The following is a 7119-nucleotide window of genomic DNA, read 5'->3' on the forward strand; positions in this document are numbered from 1 at the left end:
TTGTACGTACGGTATCACCGACCATCCTTTGAGATGGAAGCTGGATCTTGATTTCTAATATATTCTTAAAGAGTGTCTCTTGAAGTCTAAGTAGTATCAGTCAATTTAAAGAACTTTGTTGTTACTTTGACTTTTCCTGATCTGGCAAATATAACAATCAAATACTGAGTCAGATAACAATCATCAAAATTTCTTTGTTACCTTACACAAATGAATTGTATCCCCCCCCCCCCCCCCCCCCCCCCTCTCTCTCTCTCTCTCTCACACACACACACACACACACACACCCACCCTTTTGGTTAGCTCGCAATCTGTGCAAACCAAACACCATGGCACCCAAGATACTAAACCAATAGATGTGATCAGGCTGACTATTAACTTGGTTTGATTTCATTCATCTGAAAAGGAATGATGCTTATAGTGTTCCCACAACCTTCTGAGTATTTGTTAGATGCTGTGTCCCTTGAACGATACGTGCCAATCCAAAATCTGAAATTTTGGGGTTCATGTTCTCATCCAAGAGAATGTTACTGACCTTCAAATCTCTATGTATTACCTTCAAATACGAATCATGGTGGAGATAAAGAAGCCCTCTAGCAACACCCTGAATAATATTGAAGCGTCTGCCCCAATCAAGCTCATGTCTCCTCGCTTGATCTTATAAATGCAAACATTTGAAATATAACCAATAGTTTCATTCTGTTGGAAAAATGGCTCACATTAAGTATGCAAGTGAAGGAGGAAGCGACCGGTCGCTGGGTATTTGCGACCGGTCGTTTTACACAGATTCGAAGTCTGGAGGAGAAGCTGGAAATCGTGACCAGCGACCGGTCGCAAGGTGCAAGCGACCGGTCGCTTTCAGACAGATTGCAATGCGACCGGTCGCCAGGAACGTGCGACCGGTCGCCAGACGTGCTGTGTCGTTTTTCCATGCGTTTTTCAAGGTGCATTTCACATGTATTGGTTCCCTACCTAATCCCTCGGGCCTCTAAGGTGTGTTATGGGTTCTAGGAGGTCTAGCAAGGTGCTGGAAAAGCTGGAGCACCATTGAATGAGGATTGTTGACTTGTTTCAAAGAGTACCTACCTTATAGCTCTAGATAGGGTGGCTGAAGTTGCAGCTATCAATGCCTAGCCTTTGGTCTGCCCAAGTTGTGGTCCATGTTAGGTAACCAAGGGCAGAACGTGGGAGGAAAGAAGGAGTCTCTTCTGAAGTCCAAATGCTTGTGTATTAAAGGGAAGAGGAAGCAAGACAGCAAAAGGTGTGGTTAATCTCAAAGTTGTCAAGTAGCTGGGAGCTATTGTGTTCAAAGGGAGGTTATCTCACCAAGGGAGGAAGAGAGAGAGGGCAATCAGTTCAAGAGAGAGCTGAGTTGAGTCTTGAGTAGTCTAGACACCAAAGGGGGGGAAACACCAAGAGTTGTGAAAGTGTTCACAAGTGTATCAAAGTGTTGAGCAAGGGGTGAGAGAGAAAAGAGAGCTTGGGAGAGAATAGAGTTCTAAGGGGGTTTCTTTGTAAACCAAAGTTGTAACTTATTCTTTCATTAGTGAATTTCTCAAGAGGATCACCAAGAGGATGTAGGCAATTGCTGAACCTCTAAAATTCTTGTGTCACTTTGTGCTTGGTTGGTTTCTCAATTGTGTGTGTGTGATTCATCCATTATTTTGTTTGTCACAAAGTCCATCAACAACAAGATCATTAGGGGAGTGAGTGAAAGTGTTTGTCCATTTTCACAACACATTCATATATCCCATGCATTGTACAATGAAAACGTTGACCGTCACTAGATTTTTACCTTCTAATTGCTGTGGAAGATATTGAAACATTTGTATGAACAATAGTGAATATCAGATTCAAAATTGATTTCAGGTCTAGTTCAACATTGTCTCTTCTACTTTATAGAGAACTGAAATGTACTCATGTATTATACAATTCAGTTTACAGTTCTGAGCATTAAATCTGCAGGATGTCTTGCTTGACTGTTTGTGTATTGAAAATAATTCAGTGATTCTGTGTATCAATCGAAAATAATTTTGATTCCTTGTGCCCTGAACATTTAGTTCAAGTGAATTCATTTGTGGCTTTAAGTTAATTAGGCAAATTACAAAGATTAAGTCCAGTGAAACTAACCAAATAGATGAGTGTCCAAGCTTCTGTTTGGCATGAACTCATAAATGAGTAACTTCTCATCTTCTCTGACGCAGCAGCCCATGATCCTAGCAGGATTTTTATGTTGGAGCTTGGAGATCAGCAGTCTTCAACTCTTCTATGCCTTGCCCTGAGATACTAGATAGTCTTTTTACTACTATTTCCTTCCCTTCTTGTAGACCCTACGTACAAATCAATCATTGCATTCATGTCCTTATCTTGTAGTTGTATAGAATTGTAGCTGTTGTGATACAATATTTTCCTTTAGAAAGAGAAAAGGCAAAATAAAAACTCACCATGTAAACTGGACCAAATCCGCCCCCTTCCCTGAGTTTGTTTGTGATACTGAAATTGTTCATAGCGATTAATATGATGTCAAAACTATAGATGAATAGCTCCGATGGATCTTGGTTTCTAATATATTCTTGAAGAGTGTCTCTTGAAGTCTCAGTAGTATCAGTCAATTTAAAGAACTTTGTTGTTACTTTGACTTTTCCTGATTTGGCAAATATAACAATCAAAATACTGAGTCAGATAAAACCATCAAAATTTCTTTGTTAGCTTACACAAATGAATTGCATCTCTCTCTCTCTCTCTTACCCTTTAGGTTAGCTCGCAATCTGTGCAAACCAAACACCATGGCACCCAAGATACTAAACCAATAGCTGTGATCAGGCTCACAATTAACTTGGTTCGATTTCCTTCATCTGAAAAATGAATTTGTAATGCAAACAGTGTGAGACAGAAAAGAAAAGAAAAGATATTTATATTTTAAAGCTGTGCAAGCAATATTATTATCATTTACCTATTTCTGTACTAGTGTCTAGGAGAATAAAATGATCTACTCCGCCAGAGGAAAACTCCTGTATATAAAAGGTCTTTGGACCAGGCCAAACACCCTATATTATTAACATATGCATAAGCCAAGCAAGAACAATTATTTAGGCATTGTATCATGCACTCTTCAGCATCCGAAGAAGTGATATATTCATGGTAGTTTCAACCGTACCATCTTCAAAAACACATCTCCTTTTCCTCTCGAAGTGACTGACTTGCTTGTGTACTACTCTCACAAAACAATTTTGTTTTCCTCACACACCCTGCTGTCTTGTTTCCTTTGCTCCATTCAGAAGTTTTGCAAACCCCAAAAGGTCCACATGTTCCATAATGGTCACATGGATTCTTTTGGGCCTGCCAGTTAAGATTCCAGTTCTCACCATGTTTGATCGGAATACATAATCTTTAGTGTACCTTCTGAAGAGATATCCATATATCAGAGTTTTATCAAATACATAATAAGAGAAATACTTTGTTCCCTGTTGCACATCATCGAGATTCAACCCACAACCATCTGAGTGTTTGCTAGATTCTGTGTCCCTTGAAAGATACCTGCCAATCCAAAATCTGAAATTTTTGGGCTCATCTTCTCATCCAACAGAATATTACTTACCTTCAAGCAGGAATATAATCATGGTGGAGATAAACAAGTCCTCTAGCAACACCTTGAATAATATTGAAGCGTTTAGCCCAATCAAACACTGCTCTTCTTATTGGATCTAATCAATACACCCATTGCCATTAGAAATGAAATCAATAGTCCCCTTGAGTTCGGCATACTAGGATAGGAAGAGCTCAGACATTATCAATGATACTGAAGAAAGATTAGGTGACAATGAGAAATTGCAGCCAAACATGAAGGGCCAGGGAAACTAACCCAAAAATATCATATCCAAGCTTTTGTTGAGCTTTAAAAGATTCTTGTGTTGGAGTTTGGAGTTCAACAGAATCTCCTTCTTCAACTCTTCGATGCCTTGACCTGAGCAACTAGATAGTCATTTTCGAAAAATCGGCCTAGGCGGTGGGCGCTCAGGAGCTAGGCGGGCAATTAGGAGCTAGGCTGGTGCCTAGGCGGTTCTTTTGTTTTTTTGTTTTTTTTATAGATTTTGTTTTTCACGGACTCATTCTTCAACTCTTCGATGCCTTGCCCTGAGCTACTAGTTCGAAAAATGGGCCTAGTCGGTGGGCGCCCAGGAGCTAGGCGGCCGCCTAGGCGGGATTTATTTATTTATTTTATAGATATTGTTTTTCATGGACTTGGATTTCAACTACCAAAGACTCGGTGATGGTGGTGACCAAGGACGAGTACGAAAAATGCCATTCTGCTCATCCCATCTTCTTCTCCAACAATAGTGTGACCGTGTTCACATTGGACCGGCCTGCAACTCTCATGTCCTGCATTATGTCATTTGTGGGGGTCCTTTTCTTCTAATTGCAGTGATGAGTGATGGTTACTATATTTTTCTTTTGGTTTGTTTCAGCTTGGATACTCCGATTTAGGTTCGAATCCCGTATCGATATGCTACTATACGCGTCGGATACGTATCGGAGTCAACGGATACAGTCTTTGATGAACGGACAACTCGTTTTAGAGATTTTAAGAGGGAAAATAAAGAGGAGATAAGCTTTAATTGTTGCTGGTTGAAAAATTCGAAGAGTTTGCCAGCCGTTGGTCTACTTTGCACGATCAAACTCCAACACTTCTTCTTCTTCTACTGTATCTTTATCTTAGTTTTATGTTATAAATATTTTGATAACTATATATTAAATTATTAATATATATTTTTAATTGCCGTATCATATCCTAATTTTTAGAGATTTTCCGTATTACCTTTCGTATTGTATTGCCGTATCCGTATCCGTGCTTTATAGGTGAGTTGAGATTAAAAGGAGTGTAGGACTAGAGCTGATTGAGATTATGAAAGTAAATTTGTTTTGAGTATGATATTTCTCTATTAAATTATTATTATTTTATTATTTTATCTTTTTTTTGGGTACAGATTTGTTTTAACTCTTGAACATATTATTTGCATCCATCTTAGTACAAACCATAAATGAGATAACTTTTAGAAGCTAGGGTTATTGGTTCGAGATTTGGATTTAGGGTTTGGAATACTAAAATAATTTTCTATCATTTTTAAATAATTGAAGCTATATTTTGAAACCACTAGCCAGTTTTCTATCCCTCTTCCTATTTTCATTGGAGAAAACTATGACTTCTGGAGTAATGAAGACCTATATTATGTCTCAAGATTTATGGGACATAGTTGATAGTGGTTTCAATAATCCAGAAAATCCAACCGTGTAACAGTTGAGGCAACTAATGAATGATCAGCAAAAGGATGCAAAGACCTTATATGCCCTGCAACAAGCCTTGCATGATGCGATTTTTCCAAGGATCATGGGAGCCACAACTGCAAAGGAAGCATGGAATACCTTAAAGGAGGAATTTCAAGGCAATGCCAAGGTACTTGCGGTTAAACTACAAACTTTGAGAAGAGATTTTGAAAACATTAAAATAAAGGATTCTGAGACCACACAAGACTATTATGCTAAAATAAAAGAAATAATCAATCAATTGAGAGCCTATGGAGAAAATATTAATGATTCAAGAATTGTAGAAAAAATACTTATAAGTCTTCCTGATAAGTATGATCATTTAGTTACTGCCATTGAACAGACAAAAGATTTAACTAGTCTATCACTGACAGAACTAATGGGCTCTCTTGAAGCATATGAGAAAAGACTGAGTAGGTGAAATGAAAATTCAGTTGAAAGCATCTTTCAGTCAAAACTAAATTTAAGGTCTCAGAAAACTAAAGAAGGGGAAAGAAAATTTGGAGAAAGTTCTAGAGGAGAAGATTATAAATCCAATAAAAATTGGGGAAATAAAATAGAAATGAAAGAGAGGAAAAATTATCCTCCCTGCGGGGTGTGTAAAAATACAAACTACCTAGAAAAATATTGCTGATATTGTGGCAAGCCCAAATGTCGAAATTGTAAAAAATTTGGGCACATAGAAAAAGACTGTCAGACCAAGAACTATCAAGCCAATTACTCAAAAGAAAGTAAGAAGAATGAGCATGTGTTTTATGCTCATCAAAAGGAAACAACAGAAAATGGTATATTGACAACGGCTGTAGTAGCTGTGGGAACCGAATTAAATCAAAACCCTAGGTCAAATAATTCCTTCCATTTGGGGATTCTTTGACCTAATTGGGAGTTACTCAATTTAATTGGGAGCTACCTAATTAAATTGGGATTGATTTGATTCCTACCACAATTAGGGATTTGATTTAAATCAAATAAATCAAATCCCTAATTAATCAAATCTCGCCAAATCAGGGAGGAATAATTCCTTTCCATCTACAAAATTATTCCTCTGAAACCCTAGCCTCCGAGACTCCTATAAATAGATGGCTACACACAAGGGTGGAGGTACATCTAAATTCCTACTGAAACTCTGCAGAGATTATCCCTCACAAACCCTAGCTGTCATACTCTCTCTCCCTTTTACACAAGGCTCCGGCCACCACTCACTATTCCAACCACTCGGTTCACACCTTACATATATATCTCCGTACCCTATTTAGCTATTGGTTTTTATTTAGAATCAATTGAACTAACTTAGGCATCGGAAGGCCTTTGGCCAATACCCCCCCGGGTGTGGTCCTCTCATTTTGATCTATTTTGCAAGGAGAAAGAGGCGGCAAAGAAGAAAGGGGAATCTTTCAATCGAATATTCTCGCGGGAAGAAACCACTCCCACAGTAACCACATGACTGGAGATGAAAGCATCTTCCCCAACATAGACAAGTTCGTAAAATTGCAAGTAAAACTAGGAAATGGAGCACTGGTGGAGACAAAAGGAAAAGGTACAATCTCTATCCAAACTAACAAGGGAACTAAATATATTAAAGATGTTCTACTAGTACCTAGGCTAGGGCATAATCTATTAAGTGTTGGACAAATGATTGAAAATGGATACTCTATGCACTTTTCTAGACTTCTGCACAATATTTGATAAAAGAAATCAAAATCACATAATAACAAAAGTAAGGATGGTAAATAGAAATTTTCCCATCCAATGGCAATTTGGAAAAGCCACAGCCAAGAAAGCAGAAGTAGAAGATTC

At 38.2% G+C, this 7119-nt stretch overlaps 1 pseudogene; it reads right to left on the minus strand.

Moving 5' to 3' along the window:
• Positions 1 to 415: 415 nt before the first annotated feature.
• On the minus strand, positions 416 to 3620 carry LOC148295947 (G-type lectin S-receptor-like serine/threonine-protein kinase At1g61420; annotated as a pseudogene).
• Positions 3621 to 7119: the final 3499 nt, after the last annotated feature.

The sequence above is a fragment of the Prunus avium genome, chromosome 3 (genome assembly GCF_965620075.1).
Source record: "Prunus avium chromosome 3, drPruAviu1.hap1.1, whole genome shotgun sequence".
NCBI lineage: Eukaryota > Viridiplantae > Streptophyta > Magnoliopsida > Rosales > Rosaceae > Prunus > Prunus avium.